The 12,274-nt window shown below is 36.5% G+C and overlaps 2 protein-coding genes across 5 annotated transcripts in view; one reads left to right on the forward strand and one right to left on the reverse strand.

Moving 5' to 3' along the window:
- Window positions 1-12,274, forward strand: part of LOC148940154 (poly(A) RNA polymerase GLD2-B-like) — a 610,602-nt gene that overhangs the window by 110,114 nt on the left and 488,214 nt on the right. The window lies entirely within an intron of this gene.
- LOC148940155 (nuclear distribution protein nudE homolog 1-B-like) overlaps window positions 1-12,274 on the reverse strand; it is a 101,173-nt gene that overhangs the window by 5,531 nt on the left and 83,368 nt on the right. The window contains exon 8 of one of the 3 annotated variants that reach the window (XR_016143442.1): window positions 12,118-12,244. The exons of the other annotated variants lie outside the window; for them this stretch is intronic. The gene's annotated coding sequence lies outside the window, so the exon portion shown is untranslated. The remainder of the gene's footprint in view (window positions 1-12,117; window positions 12,245-12,274) is intronic. 3 annotated transcript variants of the gene reach the window in all.

Below are 12,274 nucleotides of genomic sequence, written 5' to 3' on the forward strand. Positions count from 1 at the left end.
TTTTAATAAATAAAGAAACGTTTCAAACACCAAAACATTGATTATAATTATTAATGTATTAATTAATATATTAATTATGTAATTAATTATAATTATTATTAATAGCTCGTTTACAAATGCACTGTTCGTCCTCTCAAAATAATTTCAGACCATGCATTTCCAAAACGGAAAATTTCTTCTTAAAACTATGGAATCACAACAAGCAAACCTCCTTAGTTATAAGCTATAACTATACACAAAACAGCAGCTTGCTTGGTAAATTATAATTTCAATTTCATATATATCGATCAAACTCATTCAAAGACTCTATATTTGAAAAAAAGCGGAGCGTTTAGGGCATACATTTGCGCCCTGAAATAGTGCAATTTTTTTGCACATATCCAGGATTTTTTTGGGGGAAGAGGGGTTACAAACTTTTTTTTTTTTGGGGGGGGGGGGCACGGGGATTACAATTTTTTTTAAAAAGGGCATAAAAAAAATTGGTTATATGCATTTTGGTTACGTTTTTACGAGTCAAACAAACATTTCGGAGAGGGGGGGATTCAAACTCCCTAGCCCCCCCCCCCTGGATACGGCCTTGCACATATCCCCCTCGAAAGTTTTTTTAAGCATTTGGAGAAAAACACAAGGGAAAACGTAAGGCCCCATCTCCTGCCTCCATTTCAAACAACATTCTTGGTCCGCCATCCCCACATATATTTTTGCTTTATTTCTTCCAATTTAATTTATAAAAAATGTCTATTTTCCTGACTCATATGTATTTTAACAATGAAATTAGCACTATATCAAATTGCATTCAAGATACGAAAAATTCTGGGTCTTAAAATTTGACTGGATGAGATTCTGATAAACTTTACTGAAGCGCCTCTGTCACTGACTTACTTCAGGTCTCTGGACCAAAATTTTCATCTAATTTTACACCCCCCCCCCCCCAAAGATCACGCAAACCACCTGTGTTTTACTGTTTTGATAAATATACGAATACTTCAAAACCAGATAAAGTTTAAAGAAACACTAAAATACATAAATTCAATTTTTTTTTTACCTTGCCCCCATAAATTACCCCAAAGACAAATGACATGAACTCACAGAGAATCGAGGCGAATTCTCTAGCGTGAAAAAAACATCGCGTTATTATAATAGTTTATAGTGCAATCAGCTAGCATGCGTTAACAAATATTTACAATATACTTGGGGATCATTTTGTTCTTCTTTCAGTTAGTCAACATTTATTAAAGAAGTAGAGACATTAAGACGAGACATATCAATGACCTAAATCTTTGGTGTTTCGCAACAAGGGCTTAAGTACACTTTTTCAGAAAATGAGTTAAATACATGGTTCAAAAGAGCTCGAAGAGATCTATCGATTGGTCTATTGAAAATGGACTTATCTTTATTTCTGGCCGAGTCATAAATTGTTCCAAAAGGGCATAAAAAAGTTCCTTATCTTCTAAGTAACCAACAATTCAATTTGGACATTTCCAGTGAAACCCAATCTAAATGTCTACTAGGAATCAGTCTTTGAAGTTTCAAGTTTTTTAAATTCTGATTAATGAGAAAGATTTTTTGATTGTGGGGTTTTGTTTTCATTTTGGTCTCCAGTAAAAATTAGGAAAAGTGGACTTAAGCCCTTTTTGCAAAACACCACAGAAATCAGGGATCAGGAACATTTTTTGATTGTAGGTCAAAATCAGTCAAAATACATACATTAAAGATATATGCCCTGGGGGCATATAAGGTTTTTATAGAAAGCTTTGTAGTAGAAACTTCAAAAAGGACTCATTCGATAGGAGATTCAAAGGGCTAGTGCCCTTTTTAATAGTCAGAGGGCAACTAACCCTCCTCTCACCTCTCAGGTCTTAAAAACTAGTATACGTGCTTAATAGCTATTAGTTATAATAATAACTTAGTTATATAACAATAACTTAGTTAAATAGAAGTTCAACTAGGGATAAAATCCTTTTAATAGACAGTGATGATGATAACAGCGATAGAAATTCACAAAAATACCAGATATTTCGGTCACATATGCAGTGACCGTCATCAGTAGTTTTACTACTGATGACGGTCACTGCATATGTGACCGAAATATCTAACATTTTTGTGAATTTCTATCACTGCTATCATCATCACCGTCTATTAAAAGGATTTTATCCTTATTTGAACTTATCAATATAGCTAGCGATATTGAAGTATTTCAGCCATGGCAAAATTACATAACAGAGACAGTCACTACTCAAACTATTGAAGCAGGGTTGCCACCTATAGGACAAAATGCTATTTTAGCGCTATTTTATTATGTGCTGCACTGTAGCACATGCTCAAGGTTGCTAAAACAGCAATACAGTGCTATCTTAGCACTATTACAGTCAATTTTTTGCTATAGCACCAAAAATCACTGTGTAGTACGCAAATTTAGGAACTGACTGTGATGGCAACCCTGTATTGAAGAGCTTAGCCGTCAGATTGGGAAAAACTTGGTCTCAAGCAGAGGCAGTACTAACAACCGCAAGAAGAACCGCATGAAGAAATCATGCGGTTAGTAAAAAACACTAACCGAAGTATGGCACAGCCGAACGTGACTGAATGTATACTTTAGTCTTTTTAAATTTAAACAGTTCGTCTAAATCGAAGAAATTATTAGTTCTTATTACGGCTCTATTCATATAAGACCCTGAAAATGAAATTCTGATGACTTCAACCCTAGACAAGATGTTGTGCGGTTCGGTTCGATATGCCGTCTGATACCATTTTTATGACAAACACACTAATCTGACGACATTAAAGCATTTGTTTAATGCAATTAGCAATATTGAAGTACTTCAGCCACGGCAAAATTATATAACAGAGACAGTCACCGCTCATACTATTGAACAGCTTAACAATAAAATTGAGAAAAGCTTCGTCTCAAGCAGAGGCAGAACTAACAACCGCAAAAACGAATTCAAATATTCTGCGGATTGTTAGTTTGTCACTGTAGGTTCTTTTCATATCATTCAGAACAAAGTAAATTGACTGAAGAAGTGGAAAAGTCAATACGATTTGTTAGAGGTTGAAGAGAGAAGGCAAGGAAAACCTTGTCTTCTAATTTCGTGAACTGTATGGTACTCATTATTAAGCATTTACCGTTATGGAGGCAAAAGAATAGCGCATCATACCCACGTTTTCAAAATAAAATAAATCGAAAGGTATAAAGCTTCCCACCAAAATTAAAAACTGAGTTGGAAGAAAAGAGGTTGAAACCAAGAGAGAAAGACGATATAATTTGCGCGAATCCCTACCACATAGTCATTTCATCAAGGAGAGCGTCAAATTCACTCTGCTGTGGTAGCTAATTGTAAGAATGTATAAAGAATGTTATCATAAACAGAGGCTGCCCAAGCACAAAAGTGGTTATATTTAAGACCCAATTAATCTTAAGACTGTCAATGAAGTTTCTGGATTTTCATAAACAGATATGGGCATTAAAGGGAGTAGAAAACAAAAGACATCAAGTAAACAAAAAAAAACAACAACAACAGATTTATCTTACAAGCGAAAGCCGAAGAAGCAAGTGGGTGCAAGAGCTCACGAACCTTAAAAGTAATTAACTAGAGATTGAATATTATCATTCAAAAGTAATTCATTAAGTTGACTAGGGCTTGATATATTAAGAAATAAGAAGAGAACATTTGTTTCTGGGAAACTTTGAAGTCACATATAAAAACTATAGCCACGATTTTCAGTTACAGCAGTAGCTGCAAACTTTTTAAGGCCAAACCACAGCCCATAGTAACAAAAATTGGAAATGTGTTTAAAAAGAAACTGGTCAGTGAGAAAAAAGTGTCATTTCTAGCTGATCCAGGAATGGTAAATATTACCTAATTCATCTTAAGTACTAAAATGTTTTTTCGAAAATCAATTTATTGGAATTTTACAAAATAGCTTGAAGCTCCCAAAAATGGCGCCGGGCAGAAACAAAAAAACACACTATCAACAAACTCGTCAAACAGAAGACACTATTCGGAAATCTTGCAGTCCCTTGGCTTGAACAACAAGGAAAATCCCACTTTCGCATCGGTAGCACCAACGTATCTTCTCTTTTCTTTTTTTCCTTTTCTAGTGCTAGCGGGGCACTGGAACATCACAAAGACTTGTTTAAAGGCTCGTATGAAAGGAAATTTCTGTAATTACTTTTTTTTGTAATAAAAAAAAAAAAAATAGTGTTAAGATGGAATATATTTTTTGACAAACAAATTGCGTCTTCATTTAGAATATGATGAATAACGTCATAAACGTAGGTTACAATCAAAAAGTTCGTGGTAACGAACTATAAGTAAGGAGCGACACGGTTCAATAGTAACCGAAACTCTAAAAAAAAGAATTTTGATATCAATAGACATGTCAAAGACTCAGCTTATTATGCAGATTACAAATAAATAAGATTCATTAAGCTTAGTGTTACCCATAACAGGCTACGAGCCTGTGAAAATCTGCCTGATTTCGAAAAAGGGGGGAAACGCCCTCTAAAAGTCGAAGAATTTTCAGGAAAATTACACTATCAGATTCAGCGTATCAAAGAACTCTATTGTAGAGGCTTCAAGCTCATATCTGCAAAAAATGTGGGATTTTGCATTTTTTGCCAGAAGAAAAGATAATAAATGCATTTTTTTTTTCAGGGATGATCGTACTGAACCAATGGTCCTAGAACATCGGGAGAAAGCTCAATTGAACTGAAATTGAAAGTTTTAATGCCCTTTTTAAGTGACCAAATATATTGGAGGTCACATAGCCCCCCTTCCACGTCCCCTTTTCCCAAAATTTCGGAAAACTTCGATCCAAATTTGGAGATGGCCATTTTGTTCAGCATAGTTGAAAGGTCCCAAAACTATGCCTATGGAGATAACATATCCCCCCATAGCCCTTGAAGATAGGTCTTTAAGTTATAACATTTGCTCATTGTTTACGTATAATAGGCTATTTTCTATTGAAGTATAAAGTATGCAAACATTTTTCGGGGGGGGGGGGATTTGTCCTTGGGACAGATTTCCATGGGGATAACTTTCCGTGAAGAGAGAAATTTTCGAGGGTGAGCTTTACTTAGGCAAATTTTACACTGGGGGGATTTGACAGAGTTCCTATACAAAACTCTTTTTAGTTGTTTTATTTTGTCTTTACATATTCAATTTTGCACGTTGAGACGACCCGGGGATTTTCCGGGGGAAATTTTCAGCTTCTTTTGATTTCCCGGAAAAAATTTCATGGAAGGGAGGGATTTCCGGAGTGATTAGAAAAACAATTAGGGTTTAGTCTTTTTTCAAATGACAGTATGTTGAGGAAAATTTTTCTGGTCGAATCGTCTGCAAGAAATTTTAAGGGGGGGGGGGATAATTTTCAGAGAGGATGGAATTAAACGGAAACAGTTTTAAGGGGGAGAAGTAAATTTCCTGGGAGAAAATTATACACGGAGGAGTTTCCCGTGATGGGAATTTTTCATAGTTTTTTTTTTTTAACTGAAAGTAAGGAGTAACATTAAATTCAAAACGAACAGAAATTATTCTGTATATGAAGGGGGCGGTCCGTCTCCTCAACACCTTGCTCTTTACTTTACAATTTGACTATTTGTTCCAAGAACGACTCCTGAAATACAAGGGTCGTTTGATTAGGAAGCTTTTTTAAAGGTGCTAAAAACATTAGCGTGAAGAGCAAGGTATTGAGGAGGGGGGCACCCCCTTCATGCACGGAATAATTTCTGTTCGTTTTGAGTTTTAATGTTGCTCCTTACTTTCAGTTGAAAAATTTGTCTTTTTTATTCAATCATAAACAACGTTATAGTACAATTATGTGAGGACGTAAACTACAACTGGGTTTTGTTCTTTACTATATTGAGCTCAGAAAAAGTCGGAAGGTTTTTCCAGCGTGTGATCATGGTTGCAGTGGTAGTTGCAACTCAGTCAAGGACGAACCACAGTAACGAAATATTAAAAACTGTGTTTTTAATATTTTAAAACCAGTTTTTCACAAAAACCGCACAAAAAAACAACTTTTTTTTCAAAAAAACTGGTAAGTGAGAGAGAATTGCGTTTTCTAACTAATTCAGGAATGGTGAACATAGGTTACTACTACTATTACTAACAACAACAACTCACCGCAGCACCAAGCCGCTTGAGGCCAACACAGCTACGCACGCTCCTCCTCCATCCCAATCTATTTAAAGCCTTTTTACACCCGCCCAGGAAGTTCCCATTTCCTTTAAATCTTTCTTTATGACGTCCTCCCTCCCACCCCAGACGAGGACGACTTGCTTTCCGTTTAGCCCTAGACGGTTGGCCGAAAAGAACAATTTTCGGCAATCTGTCACCCTTCATTCGCACAACGTGCCCTAGCCCCTTCAACCTTTCTTTCATTATAGCCCTAGAGAACGGTATTGAACCACATTTTTCGTAAAGCCTATTATTTGAAATACGGTTAGTCAGCCGGGTACCCAAAACAATCCTTAAGCAATTTCTCTTGAAAACATCTAGCAAACCTTCATCCGCTTTTCTGAGTGTCCATGCTTCAGAGCCATATTTGGCCACTGTCATCACTGTAGCTTCTAATATTCTAATCTTGATTTGCAGACTTATATTCCTGTTCTGCCAAACATTTTTTAAACTGTGAAAAAACACCCTGAGCCATGACTATTTTGCTTTTGATATCTTCACTGCTCGCACCGTCTTTACTAGTAATACTACCAAGGGAAAAAAAGCAGCACACCTGATCAATCTTTTCATTATCCAACGTCACCTTTTGATCTTCACTTATTCCTAGCCTTAGTGACTTAGTCTTTTTAACATTAATTTTCAAACCTATTCTAGCACCCTGAACTCGCAAAACCGCAAAACCTCGCAAAACCTCCCATTGCCTTTCCTGTGCTCCTTAAGACAAAGTTCATCAAAATAATCCATATAAAGGGGAATAGAACACAACCCTGCTTAACTCCTGATTTAATACAAAACCAGCTGCTAACCTCATTTCCTACCTTAACCACAGCAGTGTTATTCTCATACATAACACTAATCACTTTAATGTATTTTTCTGGTATACCATACAAAGATAAAAACCTTTACTAAAGCTCTTCTATCAACAGAATCAAATGCTTGCTCATAATCTATAAAACTGAGGACTAAAGGTGTTTGATAACTAAGGTACTTCTAAATGGTTAACTTAAGAGTGAACATTTAGTCAACGTATCCTCCACCTTTTCTAAAACCGTACTGTTTTGTTTTTTTAAAAAGTTGACTACTGCAGGTTCCGTGAGTCCAAAAAGTACCTCAGTATTAAGTAGTTCGCTATCTGCAGAGACCAGACTAATGCCACGATAATTACAACACTCGTTCTTATCACCTTTCTTATAAAGTGGCTTAATTAAGGTTTTTGCTAAAATCGTTAGGTACTTCCCCTTTTTTAAAAATCATATTCATAATCTTCAGTAACTTATTTCTAACCTCAGAGCCACCGTATTTAATAAACTCATTTGCCACACTATCAGCAACTGGAGCCTTATTATTTTTTAATCCTATTAGTACTGTCGCTAATTCTTCCTCACAAAACAAATCTTCCTTCACATCCAAGAAGTATCACAAACTTTTTCATTTTCCTATATATCTTATCCTGGATCTCTATCTCGGTTAAGCAAATTCTCAAAATGTTCGGCCCATCTCTCTTTAGTTCTTTCCTTATCGCTAGTTGTGGCCCCATTCCCATCTTTAACTGGGCCAAGTCCGGATTGACTACTCCCTCTCAATTTATTAACAAGCCAGTACAATATTTTACTATTATGCCGTCTAGCTGCATCTTCCAGATCCTCGGCAATTTTATCCATGGCCTCCACTTCACACCTCCTTAGTTCATATTTTAATGCTTTCTCCACTTTCCTTACATTCCTTTTTTTTTTCATATGATCTATCACTCAGATAATTCTTGTACAAGTCCTTTCTCCTTTCTATTAAACATACAGCTTTTTCACTGATATTCTTAGCTGCAGTTCTAGCTTTCTTCCCTAAGACACCTTCGGCAACTTCACAAATTATTTTTCTAAAATTATTCCAACCATCTTCTACATTATAAAATTTTAAACTTTTAAGTTTAGTATTCAACTGTTCCTGGAAAGTTTCTCTCAAATTCTCATCCTGGAGTCTTCCAACATGATAACTTCCCGGGAGGTAGTTACCCTTCCTATACTTCAGCTTTAAATTAACCCTTGACACTACTAGATGGTGATCTTTACTTTTAACATCAATAACTGGGCATTAAAATCTCCTAGTAAAAATATCAATTTCTACCTGGGATCCTGCCTATTTGCTCCTGTAACTGTAAGTAAAATTCATCTGAGTCACTAGTATCTCCGTCAGTCGGTTCAACAGGGGTTTATACTACTGTAACTGATATCCTAAACTTTTTACTTATAAAAAGGGTAATCAGTATTCTATTAATAATACATTTCCAGCCTATACAAGAATTAGCAGCTCCCTTATTTATCATTAGTCCTACTCCCGTTTTATGTATCCCATCCTTCCTGGCGGAGTAAACAAATTCTATATCACCTAATTTCGTGTTTCCTACCCTTGGCATATGAGTTTCTGCAACTTCCAATAAGTCTAGTTCAAATCGTATGGATTCGTCAGTCAAAATGTTGATATGGTGGTTATTTTTTAATGTTGTAACATTCCATGTTCCAATTTTCATGTTCCTTAAATCTTGAAATTATTTTGGCCACAGGAAAATCAATGATCCCGGATACCAGTGCAGGATGGGGATCACACATCTTCTCAAGTCTACACCGAAGTGCTTGCAAGTCTACACCGAAGCGCTAGCAAGAAGTCCCTGGGACCTCCATGAATGGAGGTTTTGCGCGATCCTGGGCCCATCTTGGTCACAACATGGTTTTCAGCACTTGGCGATGCTCTTCTATCAACAAGAGTCGAAATCCTGCACAGACAATCTCAAGCCTATTACCTCCGTCTCATTATATATTCATGGCTACATATATTATTCTACAACGGGGAGGCACCCATAATAGATAAATACACTAGGAAGAGGTTTTTCAGCCCGAAGACGCCCCGTCAAAACAGACCAAGGCCAGAAGAATTATCCATTAGTCAGAATTCCGTGCGAATGCTGGGTCGTTTACTAGGCTATAATTTCCTCGAGGGCCGCCACTCCTCAAGTGGGAATAGAGTTGATCGCAAGGTCCCCAGTCTTGCAGCTACCCCGAAAGGGTCGAGGCAGCCCTTTGCAGAGGCCGTGGTCCATACCCCGAACTTCGAACTGTCCTGGTTAAACTTCGTTGAAGTAAGGATACTAGGGCTATTTTAAAGGTTTTTAAAAGCGGTTTTTTAAACTTCGTATTTTAATGTAAGTTTGTTTTTATGTATATTTTTTTTTTATTTAATGTTGTGCTGAAGACGGCCCTTGGACATAGGGCCGAAATATTCACTAGTATAAATTGCACTGTCTTGAAAAAAAAATGTCCCTATTGTTTTTAAGTTGTATTTGTTCGTTGTCCATAGATCTCGATCTTACGCCCTGCCGCAGTTGTCCTCTTACAGAGGATCCTCCCGCGATGGTGTTCTGCATCACCATGCAATTTAACCCATTACTGGGAGAAGGCTTGTAATTCATGGGGCTTGTGGACAAACCAGTGGGCCCTTTTGAGTGTACATTTGAGGGTCTTTCTTCCTCCTCCGCCTGTATTTATGGCCCCAGGTGAGGGTGCCCCAGCTTCTATTATGGACCCCCAGGGACAAGGTCCCCCCCTTGGTCAGTGCCTCCTATGGAGGTACCCTACATATCTGTAGGGCGTTCCCCTATCGCCACCTGGGGACATCTGAATAGAATAAAAATAGCACCATTTAATTTTTTATTTCGTCTTCCTTTTCAACATAATAATCGTTACCCTGACAATATCCCTCCCCCCTGATGGGCCTATATATAGCCCAAATAACATTTATTTGTTGTTGCTTCCATTATTTAATTAGTTGTAAAACCGGTTATGCTGTGTAGACTTGAGACGTTCAGTTAAACAAAGACAAATTATAGGTTCAAAACAATAACAAATAGTTTTCTATAATAAATGATTAGTTGGCTTCTCATTATTTTCCATATAATTTTAAATTTTATTACAACCGTTTTGTAATCCCTAATAGAATTATCTTTTCAGCTATCACCATAAAATTTTGCTTCAATTAAATTGTTACTTAACTCAGTAACAAAAAGTGTTTTTTTGCATTGCATATACCCCTGAAATATCAAAGTTTTGTATTAGCATAGGTTATGACCCATGGCTATGACGTCACTCACCACCTTGTACATGAAAATGCAGTTTTTTGTAAAACATTTATTTTATTTAAAAGATCGTTTTTTCTTACTTACAAAAGGCACTAGATCTAGCAATTTTCTTTAAATAAGCCGTTAAACATCTCTAATATTCTGATAGCCCACTAGCCCTGGTAGAAAAGACAAAACGGGATGCACATCAGTGCTACAAATGCCAAAAAAGGATTTTCTTTGTTTGTCAAGGTGGGGGACTGACCTTGATATGATTCTGGATATGATATTCAAACTCATCACTACCACATTTTGAACTCGCTCCTCAAGATTCCAAGGAGTGTCAAATCCACTCAGCTGTGGTAGCTAACTACCAGACTAAATTATGAATTTTGATGTTATCATAAACGGTGGCCGACGTTTACCCCCCCCCCCCGTGGAAAATAAAGCTTTCCAAATCTGCGAATTTCATTTAAGTTTTTTATTTTCCGTAGGGGGGGAAGGAGTTTTGGTGCTTGTTTATTATGCGCCACTCACTAAGTTAACGCTGTGTAAATCTCGAGAACAAACCGGCTTCTTCGTTAGTTTTTTCAGTTTAGCGAGAGACAAGAGACAGAATATATGGGAAATATATAATTTGGACTATATATTTGCACATAGGTGGGGGGGGGGAGGCAAAGTACTTGGACAGTTTAAAGTCAGAAAACAATTCTTTCTAGGTATATGACCACTAAAAAATTACAGAAGAATAGCGAGGTATCTGGAAATTTTGTTACCTAAAAACAAACATAAAGAAAGAAAATCCCGGTATAAAGTAAATGTAATGCTTAATTTAAGTGTTTTTCCCAAGTGTTAAGTGTTTTTTCTTTTTTTAATGACCGTATTTCCAAGTATTAAGTACTAGTATTAGGTTAATGTAGTCTTTCATTTAGGTGCTATATGATGGTCGTTGATCAAAGTTTATGTTATTTGTGCCATTCATTTATGTTATTTTACTGTGTTCATAGCCGTATATTTGGATTTAAAATAAACTTATCTATCTATCTATCTAATATGTAGAATAATTGTACCAAACATATTTTGCATGCAGAACCGCTATACTTTACCCCCTCCCCCTAATGCACAAATCTTTTGCCCAAATTTATTTAATAAAGTAACGAAGAAACTAACAAAAAAAAAAAAAAAAAACGGTTTGTTCTCGAGTTTTACGCAGCGTAAACTTGAGTGAGTGGCGCATAATACACAAGTACGAAAATTCCTTACCCCTACGGAAATAAAAAAAAACAAAACTGAAATAAAATTTTCAAATTTGGAAAGGCTTATTTTCCACGAAGGGTATTTTCCGGGGGGGGGGGGCATTTCCCACGGGGGGAGGGGGTATTTTTCGGGAGGTAAACACCTAGAACCGGGAGGATTTGACGGAAATCCTATACGAAATTATTTTTAATTTGTTTTTTTTCTTTTTACCAATTCAATTTTGCATGTTGAGATGTTCAGGGCGAACTGTCTGGGGGAAATTTTCAGGTTGTTTTATTTCCGGGAAAATACTAATAATAAGCTGGTTCATTATTAATGCTGAACTTGTCTATAGAAAATAGACCAAGCTATAAATGGATGAAACTTTATGACATGACACATTAGTCTTTTTCGCAATTAAAACAATTCAAGTTAGGAAATTAGAAGAAAATCAAAAGCATTAAGAACTGTTAGTAAGATTAGATCTTCATTGACATTAAGCCTTATAAGACACGCCAGTTATTTATTCAAGTCGTAATTCGGGAGATATTAGAAGTTGTTAGTAGGAATAGATGGGGTTTAGAGGTATCAAACCTTATGACGCGATACATCTGCCATCTATTCGCTAGGACAGTTGACTAGAAAGAAATAGCTGTCTACTTTTGCTGTCATCACAGACACAACGAAGACGACTACAGCTGATACACAAATATTTCTCAAGCTAGAAATAGGGGGAGGATTTAGTCTCTTT

This window comes from Artemia sp. Qi Xiang Cuo, chromosome 20 (assembly GCF_049724085.1).
Source record: "Artemia sp. Qi Xiang Cuo chromosome 20, ASM4972408v1, whole genome shotgun sequence".
In the NCBI taxonomy this organism is placed as follows: Eukaryota; Metazoa; Arthropoda; class Branchiopoda; order Anostraca; family Artemiidae; genus Artemia; species Artemia sp. Qi Xiang Cuo.